Raw genomic sequence first — 15873 nt, forward strand, 5'->3', positions numbered from 1 at the left:
ATGCCCTTTACATTGATCCAAAGTGACTATAAATGTTTCTTTCAGAAAAAAAAGTGACCCTGGACCACAAAACCAGTCTTAAAGGCGTTAGTTCACCAAAAATATTAAAATACGTATTAAGAACTCACCCTCATGTCGTTCCAAACCCGTGAGACCTCCGTTCATCCTTCGGAACACAGTTTAAGCTTCGGTTTTACCCGCACTAATAACAATTAGCAACAGAATCAGTTTCAGATCAATCCAAAGAGAAGTCAGTTCAGACGCAGCTCTGGGGTTGTCAGTCCTGAATCACGCATTGTGAGCAGTAAGGCTACACTCGGGTTCTTCGAATCGCGAACCGAAACGGTTCTTGACCACAAATATTTCATGTCGTTATCCTGGCGCGTTCGTGTTCATTCTTCACTTCCGCTCTTCAAAGATCAGTCAGTGTACTGTTTGAGTAGATCATGATTATTTCGTTGGGATAATTGTTTTATTTGAACTCACCGGGAGTGTTCGTTCCAAAAAAGTTAACAGCCTTTAAGTCAATTGTGGATTAATCTTATTTAGAGACGTACAGTTTCAAACGATTCAGTTCGATTTTGTTGAAACTGGTTCAAGGAAGATCCGGTTACATCGATGATTCGTTCGTGGAACTGGATATCAGAAACTGCAGTGTTGTGACGCGGCTCACAACCAGGCCCCGGAAGAAGAAAGACAACGCATGAATAAAGTCGTAGTTTTTTCGTTATTTGGGACCAAATGTATTTTCGATGCTTCAAAAAAATTCTAACGGACCCTCGATGTCCCACATGGCGACTACCTTTGAGATCGTTTTTATTACCTTTCTGGACGTGGACCAGTAACCAGTACATACATTTTTCAATGGAGAGACTGAAAGCTCTCGTGTCTGTTCTGAGCGGGTCACAACAGAGCCGTTTAGTGATATCCGGTTCGCAAACCGAATCACTCGATGCTAAAAGATATTCTTGAACCAGCTTCACCAAATCGAACATGAATCGTTTTGAAAACGGTTCGCGTCAACAAAAGCATTAATCCAAAATGACCTTAAGCTGTTAACTGTTTTGATGTGGCTGACACCCCTACCCCTTGAGTCAAAAAAAATTTTTGACGGTATGACATTTACAACCGTGGATATAAGCAATTACGCATAAAATACAGCTAAGATTTTGATAGTTTTTCTGCAACAAGAAATTAGGCTTTTATTCATCAAGGACACATTAAATTGATCAAAAGTTGACATTTATAATGTTAAAACAGATTATTGCTTAATACGGTATTCACTGGTTTCCATCACAAAATATTTCCAACGCAGACACAACTGTTGTCGAGGATATGATAAATATGTCTTCCTGGAGCCCCACATCCACATATTAGACTGATGTCATGTTCTTGAGGCAGCATAGTAAATGCTAAGACGGTGCTTAAAACTAGTTATTATTGCCATAACAACAAATCTTATGTTATGAAAGATACAATGATTAAAATAGAGTATTAAAGATGGCCGCTGTCATCTGACTTATTATCTATTAGCTTAACTATTACAAAAATGGGCAGGTTGTGAGCTTCATTGAGTGGAGCCATTGAGTGTGTCTGGTTGAGATAACTGCGAGAAAACCGGGAGTGCACCAGTGGACAATAGCAGCATCACTCACTGATCAAACCCGATGTTAGACTGACAGAGAGAATAGGCCCTCACGTTAGTCACTTACGCCTGCCGATGGAAAAAGATTAATTCCTGCCTTCAGTCCACACGGAGCCTCAGACATTATCTGAGACGATAAAGCGGCCAGATAAAGCAATGAGGCGACGAGTGGAGCAATCATAAAAGCTGAAGCAATGTTTATGGACGCCAAAAAAAAGATTTGTTCAGCACATTCTGACGATTGGGATGGATTTTTCACAATGCTGTCCCGCGAAAGCTCTTTTTGTTTGAGAAGTTTCTGATAATGGGCTCATTGTTTTGGCTGACGGTTAGAGGCCCCGTGGTGCGGGGAGCCCTGTGGAGTAGATTGCCAAGGCTGCCCATTTCACTCAGCTGGCCGTGGGTCGAAACACATGGAGCACAGCAACACCTGCATCAGGGGACTTTGAGGTAGGCGGACTCAATCAACACTTTATGCTATTATGTTGCAATGATTTTAAGCAAAAAATGTTACTGTTACCGCCCGTCATTGTTTGAATTTAGATTTTTTTTTAATGGACCAAAAAATGGCCGTGGTTCTCCTTGCTTATCCAGGTGTTGAAATGGAGTGGATATGATGTCTTCTCTTGATGTGCTTTGTCTGTGGGATTCATTTAGCTTTTAAACAGTACAGGGATCACCGTGTGCTCCAACGCTACCACAGCAGGATTCCACGCGCTAAGGGTAAGAAGAGCCAAATAAACAAAACAGTTCAAAAGTCAGTTAGATTTGTGTGTGTGTGTGTGTGTGTGTGTGTGTGTGTGTGTGTGTGTGTGTGTGTGTGTGTGTGTGTGTGCTGTTTGTTTGTTTGTTTTTAAAGAAATGAATACCTCCAGTCCAGCCAAAGATGGCATCTTAAATTGATCAAAATTGAGCGTAAGGACCCTGATACAATGTTCAAACAAACTCTAACGCCACTTTATACGTTTAAACCAACTGTCTATTTCAAATGCTGTTGTCTTTTCACAAAAGAAAAATGTTATACGCCTTAAATTTTAATTTTGCGACCAAATGCTCACAATAACTTTTAATTTCTAAAAATTATTTGCAAAAAAAAAGCTGTTTTATTAGAAAAGATTTCTGAAACGATCATGCTGACACTGAAGATGGTGATTATGAGGCTGAACAAAATAAAAGTTGTTAGTTTACTTACTGTTATTATTATATGGTGGTGGTAATTATTATTATCATTATTTATTGGTGTGTGCTAGTATTATATATTATGTATTATTCTTATTATTATTATATCTAATTGTAATGTATTCTTTGTTTACAAAACAGCCCTTCGGTGAGCCATTAATAGTACGTCTGTGAAAAACATTTACACAATATCTACCAGACCAGTCTTTTAAAACTATGCTAAGATAATGAAAATATTATTCACTAGAGTGGGATTCCACCAGTTTGAGTCTGCACTGAAAATCCTGAATTTACAGCGTAATTTAAATGTGGAAAATAATAAGAAATAAACACAAGAAATTTTTAACCAGTACATGTTCTGAAGTAAATGATTTAATGATTTCTAAATGAAATATTCTTGCTAGTGGAGTTTATGGAGCTCAAGCTGCCTGCCTATCATTAGCTATAAAAGGGGACAAACAAATACTAAAACTTTTATGACAATCCAGAATAATATTTAAGTTCAGCTTCTGCACGTACATTGTCACAACTGATAATATATTTGTAAGCGAACAAGGTGTAAAAACCAACAATGCTAAATTGAAGCATTTCCTTTATTGGACTTTTGGACTGTACTGTATTTGATTATAAGCCCATGTTTAGCCACAGAATGCGGTCTCCAGTTTGCAACACATTATTATGAGGGTTTTGCCTGTACTTCTATTATTTTTGTTTTCCCTCCAGGTGAGAGAGATATCAAGTTGTAACCTGTAGGCAGTATCCGACAATCACACACTAAAGAGTAACCGCTTGTCCCTGTGCTGTACTCTGGCATAACAAAGATGCTGACTTGGGCACTGAACAGTCGTAATGAGAGACGACCCAATGCCGAGGCCTTCATAAACAACAACACTTTCCCCACAGCTTTGCTCTTCAGTATCAGCCTGAGCAACACTGGAGTCCTGTTGAAACATCTGAGAGGTGAGGGGATACAATTCACTTAAACACAAGTACTATGCTATCGTTTTTGGATCATGTACTGTATTATGGCTAATACCATGGTGTGTGAATATGTATCATTCAGTACTATTGAACTGTCCCCCCCCCCCCCCCCCCCCCCCCCCCCCCCCCCCCCCCCCCCCCCCCCACCCCCCCCCCCCCCCGCCCCCCCCCCCCCCCCCCCCCCCCCCCCCCCCCCCCCCCCCCCCCCCCCCCCCCCCCCCCCCCCCCCCCCCCCCCCCCCCCCCCCCCCCCCCCCCCCCCCCCCCCCCCCCCCCCCCCCCCCCCCCCCCCCCCCCCCCCCCCCCCCCCCCCCCCCCCCCCCCCCCCCCCACACAACCAAAAAAAAACCCCCCCCCCCCCCCCCCCCCCCCCCCCCCCCCCCCCCCCCCCCCCACCCCCCCCCCCCCCCCCCCCCCCCCCCCCCCCCCCCCCCCCCCCCCCCCCACCCCCCCCCCCCCCCCCCCCCCCCCCCCCCCCCACCCTATGTGAACTTGCACCATCTTCACTTTTTGGCACTGTTTGTTTTAAAGGAATAGTTCACCCAAAATGGCATTTGCTGAAATATGCTATCCAAGGTTGTAGATGAGTTTGCTTTTCCCACTGGAACCGATGATGGAGGAAATTTAGGCAATGCATCACTTGTTAATCAATGGACTCCTCCTGACAGTGAACATGTGCCGTCAGAATGAGAGTGCAACAGCCTGATTAAAAGCATCACAATAATCCACAACAAAACTGAGTCCATTCGTTCATGTCTTTGTGAAGTAAGTGAAAAAGCTGGTGTGTTTTGTGCATACAAACAGTCCATCGTTGTGACATTTTTAACTTCAAACCATTGGTTCCATGGCTACACTAACACCCTCCATAATATAGAATTAGTGGAACAAAGTCCATTCCCTGTTATTCTCTAAGATCAAAATCTACAGACAATATTTTTGTTTGTGGATTATTCGTGATGTTTTTATCAGATGATTTGGGCTCCTCATACTGACGGCACCCATTATTCACTGTGTAGAGGATCCATTGGTAGCCAACAAACAATGTAATGTTTAAACCTTCTCCACATCTGTTTTTACAACGAGCAACAAACTCATCTACACCTTGGATGGCCGTAATGTAAATTCCATCAAATTCTTCATTTTTTGCGTGAACTAGTTCATTTATGTAGTATAACTGATTTTGCCAATTTGATTATATGAGTTTAACAACACTCTGTTTCTCTAATCAGGTTTCTACATCTCAAGGCTTTAATGCCTCTATGGGAACATCCTCCATGGTACAGGATGGGTGTAATATATCAGGCTACATTGACACCCCAGACCCTCCTAACTGTTATCAGCTACCCTGGCCAGGTCTGGTTGTCTAAATTCAGCTGTCGTTTCCTCTGGAGTACCTGCTCAATAACAGCCAGCTGGCAGCGTGAGTGTTTTCTGATGTAATAATCTCACAACTACCAACTCTGCCCATTTATCCAAATAATTCCAATCCCTGGCTTATATGTTGTCTGCTGGGACTATACAGCCCATAATGTCTTGTTTTAATATCATTCTTCGTTACCAGATCGTCTGCTGCAATATCAGTGAAAGACAACCATGGTACTTTCCGGAGCCCTCTTCAGTCTAGTGCTTTACAATGTAAAATGATTCTCTGTAGTTCAAAAAATAAAATCTTTTAAAGTATGTGTAGCAATACACAAAATGTTTCTGTACGCCACATTTTTTATTACATGTAATTTACAAAGTTAGTTAAATTAGGTTACACTTTATTTTCAGGTGTCGTTGTTTACAGTGTAATTATATATTTAAGTACTTAGTCTGAATATTAATGAACTACATGTACTTACTATATGGTTTGGTTAGGGTTAGGATTAGGGTTATTCTCTTATAGGGTTACTTGCCATGTAATTATGCATAATTTATTGTTATTTATAATAGTAAGTTTTGCATATAATGTGTAAACATAGACCACGCACCTTAAAATAAAGGGTTGCCCGCAAGTTACATATAATTTCTTAAAAATTAAAATACAAATTTATTAAAAACTTTGCAAAACAACTATACATAACATTTTTATTTTAGGATATTGTGATTTTTAAATCTTAATGGTTGTATACTTAAAATGTTATTACATTAAAATTAATTATTATTATTAGAAATTTGTTTTGAGAAATTAATTCACTTATTGACTTATTTGGATTGTAAATAATTTATTCATCCTAGGATCTATTATTATCAATTTCATATTGTGGATGTGTACACAAAAATGTGTATGTAGTACTAAAATTGAAAAAAAAAAATGGCATGTTGCGATGAAGAATGACTTAGTACCACCGTTACAGTAGCTAATTTTCTTTGTTTCATATTTTACAGGACTCAAGCCTTTAGTCAGCTGATCTCTATACCAATGTCTGGCCTGTCCCTGAAAACTCTTGTGTTTGCTGCAGTTAAGGCTACAAATCTGGACAGGAGGGTATATATCATACAGAGAAATATGTTATATATATTCAAAACTCCATTATAAATTCATTTACTAGTAGGAAACTCATTACTAGTCGTGGGTACATACTTTTTCGAGGCCCTGTTAACTAAGCCCCCTGTGTTGTTTTTTAGCAGACAATTACTGTGTTTTTCCCACAGGTGGAACGTTTTTGATTGGATCACTGTTACGCCACCCCTCTGGGAACCCTAATGATGGGCATACGCTACAACCTTTTCTTTGGGTAATTAGTTATTTTCTGAAATTATGTGCACATTAACTCGGGTTGAGTCCACATTACCTGCTCAACTATACATGCACAAAGGCCCTTTTAGAGGATATCATTTGTGTGTGTGGGTGTGTGTGTGTGTGTGTGTGTGTGTGTGTGTGTGTGTGTGGTGTGTGTGTGTGTGTGGTGTGTGTGTGTGTGTGTGTGTGTGTGTGTGTGTGTGTGCGGCACACAATTGCGTTGTGTCTGAATGAAGATAATCAATTTATCTGATCTCAGCCAGCATTCAAATTTTTAAAGAGGTTTATTTTGTGGGGGGTTTAAATAGGTGCTACAAGGATCCACAGACAACTGTATTGAGAACGGAAAAAAGTCAAATGGGCGCGCTTTGCGTTTGAAAGTTTTTACGTTTTGTGAAACATAAGAACCAAAAACAAAAAAAGACTATCACCGTGTTCTGCACTGTATTAACAAAGCTGTGTCGAGTTGATTGAACTGCGCAGTACTGAATGCCGGAAACAGTCAATAATGCGAAAGTATTTTTTTGGTTGATCCTATATTTATGTGGAGTAAGCCCCCAATTTTGCCTGAACGAGAGCACTGACTGTAATATTCATTCATGGCAAAGATCTGTGGAAAGCGCAGGAGGAGAGACAATGTGGAGGAACATGCTGTTATCAGGTTCATCCTCAGGGATGCCGTTCATAACAGCAGGGCCCTCCAATCACTAGGAGCGGTGAGAGCCATCCTCAGCTTTTATAGTCTGTTGAATCCAACTCACAAGTTGTTGCACAGAGTTTTAGTTGTTAAGGTAAATTGCATAATTAACAGTATAAAAGTAAAATCTACTTAACCTTTATGACATTGTATTGAATAAAATCAATGAGGGGTAAAACCAACTTGAAACATTCCACATTACAAATGTGATGTGGATGGACCCTAAAAATATTCATTTATAGTATTTAACATATTTACAATATAAAACAGTAAACATTAAAATAAACAATAAATATTGTTAAAAAAATACATATAAATAAAGAAATCTTTTGTAACTTTACAAATATCCTTACAGCCAGTTCAGTTTAATGCCGAAAAAAGTATACATTTCTTTAAAAAAGTTATTTCAAACAGCCATATAATGCACGTTGGCAATTCTGTGAGACAAACATCACCTTATAATACAGAATATGTTTTTAAAATATATGTTTTAAGAAACAAGAGATGCAGTCAATCTCACAGGCCTCAACATTTGGTGGACACAAGCATGATAATGGATTATTTTTCATCCAACATGACAGCTACAATCAATAACAACGTGGCGTGTAAAAGCAAACCGTAAATTGCAAAACCGCAAACCTGCACTGTAAATGTAAGTAGATTCAATATATTTGTTGTATACCCTTTGAAATTGACCTTTTATTGTTGTAAATATTGTGTAGTATTCTGATTTTTATATTTGTACTTTAACAAAACTGTAGAATTTGCTTAAAGCTTTAGATGCAATTGATGTAGGAAGTTATTAAACCATAAAACCATTTATCACAAAAACCTCTAAAAATGTATCTTGCTTGTTTTCTGCAGATGATCTCCAACCAACAACTCACAACTTGGTAAAATATTTCGTTTTTAAGTAGCCTGCTAAATGTTTTTATTACCCACCCCACCGTGTCCTTTCTGTGAGACATCAGCTCTGTTTTCACACTGAAACAATGGACACTGTGTCAAGTTCTGCAAATGAGATCCATGACAACTGTGGTATCCCATTTACAGAGCTATGTCTGATTCTGACCCCCATCCTAACTCAAACCCCATTCTTCCCACACCCTCTGCTGACCCCCATTCACCCCTTTCTCTGCCCCTGCAGTGAGAGGATACTCCCAGCATCTGAATGCTGTAACCAGTGCCTTGATATCAGGTGTGGCAGTGCTGGGTGTGACGAGCCTGGGCCTCTTCATCCTCTCCCTCAGGCTGCTCAGGACAAGCCCAGGCATTCAGTCTGACAGGGGTCTGGAAGCCCAGCTTCAAATGACCATGATGTCCAAATCCAGAGTGCACTGAAATACGTCAAACAATATTTGGTCACTGCACTCGCATTTGTCACAAAATTACCATTGGGCAACTTTGTCAAACGAGTTTTCCCTTTTGAACTATGAATCTAATAGTGCCTTTTAAAATACCTCAGTTTGTTAACCATATCAGGGTCCGTGATCCTATATGTCTTGAAGTGCAGAGCGCAAATTAAATGTAGATTGTTCACATATATTTGATTTTCAGATTTATTTGCTTTATGAATTATTGTTGATCTTTTTAAACTGTGTGTGTATATATACGTGAAGAATAAGTGAAAAAAAAAAATTAGACAGACGTTTTCCGTTAGTTAAATATTAGTTGGCAGCAACAGATTAGATCGAATACACCACAGAAAATACTGCACAATTAATATTGATTTTAGTACAGTTTTTGCTTATTTTTACAAATGGAGGGACAAAATCAGTTATTTTCTATGGTAATAAACAGCATGGGACACAGACGCCTGTTAAACCTAGCCAGTTATGTTCATTTGTTTTAATTTGCATGATATAGTTTAAAATCTAAATGAAATATTTTTAGATGCAACATTTATAGTGTTATTAAATTGATGTGCCATTATAATCTTTTTTTATTCAAATTGTAAATATGTACAACCTGATGTTTTTCCGAACATGATTTTGTCAGCCTGCACATAACTGACATTTTTAAAGTGTTTAATATTAAAATTAATCTAATTTCACTACACTTATTGCTCATTTGTTCTGCAACTTTATATCAGTTTGACTTTTACAGCTGATTTGCAACATATATCATATTTATCTAAAATCAACACTTTTTAATTCAGCCACAAGAAATGATACTGGAAAATACGACACAGACAAAAAACCATCATTCTCACAGTGCCACTGTATGATCTTCACAATCTTCATCCTTTCTTCATACATAATCCCACCCGATTACTGCAGCCAAAAACTAGATAAATCTGATGCCAGTGATTGTTTATCTCCCTTTCGTTTTCTATGTCTTTGTTCTTATGCGTGTGTTTGGCTAAGATATTTAACCTGGATGCGTCATGGCCAGCATCATATTAGGGATGAGGTCTGTTACATTTCCATGGGTTCTGTTACTCCCTTGTCAAAAGAGGAAGGATCAACACCCTACACTCTGATTGTGGACCCTAACTTAGAAAAAAGTGTTGTCCTTCCCAGGTAGCTCAGTGACAGGTTTCATGTTACAGTTCCATTGGTGTTTCTTGATTTTCACAGATTTCACATCATTAAAGCTGTTGATAAGAAGCAACGAAGAATCCCAAAACTCTAGCCAAATTTTTTTTATGCAACCTTCGAAAAGCTTCAGAATTACTGATGTGTTGTTACTCTATAAAGGGATAGTTCACCCAAAAAATTAACAATTTGCCATACATGTACTCGTTGTGTCGTTCCAAACCTGAATGACTTTCTTTCTTCTTTGAAACAGTTGTTGTAATTGAAAAATGTAATGAAAGTCAGTGGAGTCCAGTGTTGTTTTAGATGCCAAGCATTTTACACTGACATTTTTTCAAAATATCTTTTTTGTGCCACAATGAACCCCTTCAGCAGATCCCTTTGACTATCATCACATCAATAAAGCAGGTGTGTACAAACCGTGCGATTTCATGCAGTGACCATCAGGATTTAAAGGTAACAAACCTTCTAAAAGGCATGGAAATTCAGAGGTCAGACCGAGGAATTTACAGTAGGTCCAAACAGAAGACAGGATCTCTCATATATGTGTACTTCTACAATAGAGTTTGTACTTAGTTTATTAAATTACATGTTAATAGGTTTCAGGATGTAACAAGATGACCAAAGACAGTGGTCATGTTATGGTCTAACTATATAAAGGTGATGTGTAAAGTTCAAGGGTTGCCTCAAAAGGTAATGGTACCTTATCCACAAAAGTGAATTGTTCTTGAGAACTCGAGCAACCATACCAAATGGCAAAATGACCTTGTTTGGCCCAATCCTGCGGGAAGTCCTCTAACTAACTTCTCTACACACGCATACTATATAAATAACAGACTGAAGCCTGTCAGAGTTAATCCAACAGTGACTTTGAGATGATAAAGGATCTTTTACAGCAAGGATAACTTTGAGATTTTCTCCGGGGTGCTGAGACTCATTTAACAGTCATTTTTGGACATTGATGAAGAGCAGATACTGTAGCTGACATGGTTCTACTCAGCCTCTTGATTTTGGGTGCAATGGTTAAAGGCCACCTGGCTCTTATGTTAGTGATTGTGGGACTTCCTTCAGGCGTCCAGGTAGGCCTATTGTACTGCATGGTTGTGTCTCCAATTATTAGCCTATTGTAACTGATTTTATAACTAAAACAATGAATCCGTTTTAAAGGAAAGACAAAAGGGAGCTTGTTTCTGTGTTACAGCGTACACCGACATCGCAGTGTATTGCGGGACCCAGTCTATAAATTTGGCAATCCAGGTTTGCCCGGTCATTTACACTGGATATAACGAGAGTCTGTTGATTCTGAATCAAATCAAAGATGACCCGTTGTGTCGCGGGAAGATGGACGCGACTGTCAGTCCTCCGGTCGTGCGCTTCAGCTTCCCGCTAACACAATTAGACGCCTGCGGCAGCATCTTCCGCGTGAGTATTACTGCATCTTCAACTATATTCACACTGAAAGTATTTCTCTAATTAAATCAGGAACTTGAGCACTGGCCTGTTTAAAAAAAAAAAATGCACCAACAGGTTACCAACAGGGTTCAGTGTTACTCAACATGTTGAAAAGTAGTGATTTAAAAACTTTAACAAAAAATGATTAGTTCCCCCCCATTTCCCCTGTATTGTGTAACCTCTCTCTCTGCAAGTCTAATTCATTTTATTCATGGTCTTAATTTGTAGACCACCAGCGCTCCAGGGACAGGGATCTTCTCGGACTTCTCTAACATCCAGACGGTGAATGTCAGTGGGGTGGTCAGATCTTTTGACCCCACAATAGGAACAGTGACCTACAACGCCGAGCTGAGTTATTTTTACTCCTGTGCATATCCTCTCCAGTACCTGATCAACAATACACAAGTTGATGTGTAAGCTCTTTTAACTCTTTTAATAGATGAATTCTGCTGAAAAATAATAATAAAAAAAATCTTAAACCAGCCTAAGCTGGACTTAGTCTTCCAGTCTAGTCAGAGTTTTAGGGAACTTTTGGACTGGCCCATGTTCTGGCTTACCTTTTGAATCAACAAGGATGAATTTAATTGGTCAAAAGTGAGTGTAAAGACATAAGATTTCTAATAAAAGCTTTCTTTTGAACTTCCTAGTCATTAAAAAATCCGAAATGAAAAATGTATCATGATTTCCAGAAAAACTTTAAACTGTTTAACTGTTTTCACTGATGATGATAATAAGAATAAGCATTTCTTGAGCACCAAATCAGTGTATTAGAATGATTTCTGAGGGATCATGTGACACTGAAGACTGGAGCAATGATGCTGAAAATTCAACTTTGCCAATACAGGAATAAATAACATTTTAAAATATATTAAATGTGAAAATCTTTCACTATTTGTCACTATTTTTACTCTATTTTTGATTACATAAATGCAACTTTGAAGAGCATAAGAGACTTTTTAAATGTGAACAAAACAGTAGTTTGAAACACTAGTGTGCAGCTTGTTGACATTCTGAACTAATTAGTGAATAATTATTTTCTATGTATCATTTGTAATCTGTCACCTTTGCCTCCCTCTTCAGGTCATCCTCCTCCATTGCAGTGGTTGACAACAATGGTAGCTTCATCAGCACTCTAAGCATGCAGCTCTTCAAAGTAAATACGCTACGAGAGAAAAAGTTTCCAAAATCTATAGCTTTTCTATGCTATGCTGTACTGTGTCCAAGACTTCATATTTGAATTGTGTCTCTAGGATATAAACTACACAACTCCACTTGTTATCCCTGCTCTTGGTGTTGAGCTCAGAACCAGAATCTACGTGCAAGTCATTGCAGCAAACTTGACTTCACAGTGAGTAAACATTTGCTGATGTTTCTTCTAAGATATGCCTCCATTAGTTAATGTAGAAAACTGATGATTCTGTCCTCTACAGGTATCATATACTGCTGGATCGATGCTATGCCTCCATCTCAGCCTTACCCTCAAATTCAACCTTTTTCAACCTTTTCGTCCCGTAAGTCTAAAAAAAAAACATATCAGGGAATTTTTGAGAGAAGTCATGTTAAAAAAACAACATTTATAATATATATAATATAATATATATAATACTAATATAATATAATATAATATAATATAATATAATATAATGTCTTTATATTTTACTTATTTCTATATTTAAATTAAATAAATATAATATAATTCATATAACTTATCTAATATAATAAAAAAAAGAATATATTGGAATTGGAAGGTTATTTTCAAAACAAAGCCACAAAGCCATGCAATTCATCATCTAATTTATTTTATACAGTCGTGGCCAAAAATATTGCCCCCTTGGTAAATATAAACAAAAAAGGCTGTGAAAATTCATCTGCATTGTTAATCCTTTTGGTCTTTTATTTTAAAAATTCACACAAATGTATCCTTTCATTGGATAATAAGAATTTAAATATCATTATGAAATAAATGTTTGTATATGCTGTATTTCTACTAAAAATAATAAATAAATAAATATAACAAAATAAATCATTTTAAAGAATATTTGATCAATTGAAATTGAAATAATCTATAAAAATTATTTTAAAATATGAGTAAACCATGGAAATTAATTGGTTGTCTTTTTTTCTTCTTTTTTTTATTCTACTAATAATAATATATATAAATGCAATTAAATTCAAATAAAAATATAATCATTTAAATAACACTTCATCAATTAGAAATTGTTTTTTAGAGTCTCTACAGAATTATTTTATAAACTCAACAAAGCCACAAAGAATGGAAAGCCATTTTGTCATGCTTTAAAAATTCTCCTTCTCTTCTTTTCTCGCAGGTGCTCGCAGGATCAGTTTACCAGCATGTCGGAGAATGGAAAAACAGTCAGAAGGCTCGCTTTAGCTTCCCGGCCTTCCGCTTTATTGAGCAGCAGAACCAGACCATTTCCACCTACTACCTCCACTGCATCACCAGGCTTTGTGTGAAACCAGCACCTGCGCCCAGTTCAAGGTAACACACGCTTTTCAAACCGGCCTATCAGACTACAAGAATCAAGTCTTACCTGAATGAGCAGATCAATGTTTCCTGCTTTATCGTTTAACCCTCATCCGTTTTCAATGATCAGCAATGCAACAGGAGGAGGAGACGGGATACAAAGACAACGACAATTAAAGATGGCATCTCAGACACCACCCTCATCTCCTCAGGACCTATTAAGACAAGAGCAGAAACCCGTATGGCTCTTTCCACCTCACTATCCTCCTCATAATATATAAAAAAGCATTTTAAGTTATTTCAAGACACATAAATGTAGGTAAATAATAACTGCATATTGTTCTTTCTTTCAGCTCTCAGCACTAAAGAAGAAGGTAAGCCTCCCTCATCAATGTGATTCATTTACAGAAGAATGGCAGAAAATTTGGTTATAACATGCTGTCCCTTGTATTTCTGTACAGCGGTGAGCAGCGCACAGAAGGACAGTGGTAATGGGGCGTCTGTAGGACTGGGCGTCGCTCTGGCCGTCCTCGTCATTGTGGGCACCGTTGCTGCCCTCATGGCCGTGTCGTTTTACCGCAAACTCAAGATGCTGCGTTAACTTCCTGTGATCCCAGAGCTGTTTTTGTGTAGGACCAATACAACAGTGAAGGTGGGAACTGGGGATCCATATTATTAATATCTGACTTTTTCAATTAAAAAGTTTGTCGGCATAGAAGACAACACGATTGTCATTTGAAATGCAAATATTGCAACCAAAAATATGTATTAATATATAAAACTATATACTTAAGGCACAAAAGTTAATTGTATGCGCAACATTGTATTTGAAAGCAAACATGTACAGAGTGTATTTGGTGTGAGAAAGAGGATTACAAAGGGAGCAATGCTTGTGTATCAACAGTGGATATTTGTGCAGATAAAACATTTTATCCATTTAAAACTGCTTTGCAATTTGTGGTAATGGATTTGTGCTCAAAGCTGTGCCACATTAAAGCAAGATTAAATGCTTTAGTGATGACAGCTTTGAAAGAACAGGGGAAAGAAACATTCATGAAGTTATTACAGCTGCATGAAGAGCCTCGCTTTGATTTAGCGAACTTGAGTCTTATTAACGAGAAAAAGAAGTTTTAATTTCGGAAAAGTGATTGTAAGAATGCCTATTTTAATTCAGATGCTTCAGCATAAGCTATATATTAACAACAAATCAGACAGTTGTATTGTGAAACGTGTTTGTTTTTATTTTTTGAGTTTGTATGTTGTTGCATGCAATGTCCATTAAAAAGCTTGTAGGATTGTGAGAAAAGTCTCGACTTCCTCTCCTGTTAAAACGCAGTCACCACTAGGGGGAGCCTCACCATTGTTTGAGAAAACACATTGGCTAGAATAATGTTTTAGTCTTCTTGCAAAAAGTGTTCGTTATGGTTGTGTTACAGTTAATTTGACAAAGCACTGTTTTAGGAGATTTTTTTATAGTTTTATTGCTGCTCCACTTTAAAAAGTAGCCTACACATTATGTTTTATATACATAAAGGCCTACATACTTTCTATAATTTCGTTTCTGCAAGGTTTAAAATGTTTCAGTAACTACAAAAGTTACAAGCTATTCAATATTTGTATTTGTATTCTCCTATTATCTATATTTTGGATACATTATTTTGCAACGTGGAACAAGGATGCCAGCTTTTAAGCTGAATTGTTTTTCACGCACAACGTTTCACGCAGTGAAAAAAAAATTAAAATAAATAATCATCTCGGAGCAAAGAATTTGATAACACGCCAACAGACAAAGATGAATCTGTCACGATAGATGAGAGCTCAACCAGCTCTGTCGCGGAAGTCACAAGCCTTTTTCTGTGATATGTGAGAGACAGTAAACTATTTGCATTTTAAACTAATGTTTTCGATGAATACGACCAATGAAATTAAAAATATATGGTAAAAAAAAAAATAGCCAGTACCCAACGAAAACAACTGAAGCGCATGACACCAGAAAAAATAAGAAACAATGAGCCAGGATAACATACAATTAAAATTACACTTGAGTTCAATAAAATTCATTAATTTTAATTCAATTCAATTCAAAATTAAGTTAAAAATAAGTTAAATCATTGCAGTGAAGAAGTATGTCGTAGCTATCGGGCTAACAATAGGAAACAGTAGTACAAAGCTA

The 15873-nt window shown here is 37.8% G+C and overlaps 3 pseudogenes; all 3 read left to right on the top strand.

Moving 5' to 3' along the window:
• Positions 1-3645: 3645 nt before the first annotated feature.
• LOC122137581 lies at positions 3646-6456 on the top strand (annotated as a pseudogene).
• Positions 6457-7128: 672 nt separating this feature from the next.
• LOC122137582 lies at positions 7129-8773 on the top strand (annotated as a pseudogene).
• A 1467-nt stretch (positions 8774-10240) lies between these two features.
• Positions 10241-14447, top strand: LOC109078489 (annotated as a pseudogene).
• Positions 14448-15873: the final 1426 nt, after the last annotated feature.

This window comes from Cyprinus carpio, chromosome B6 (assembly GCF_018340385.1).
Source record: "Cyprinus carpio isolate SPL01 chromosome B6, ASM1834038v1, whole genome shotgun sequence".
NCBI lineage: Eukaryota > Metazoa > Chordata > Actinopteri > Cypriniformes > Cyprinidae > Cyprinus > Cyprinus carpio.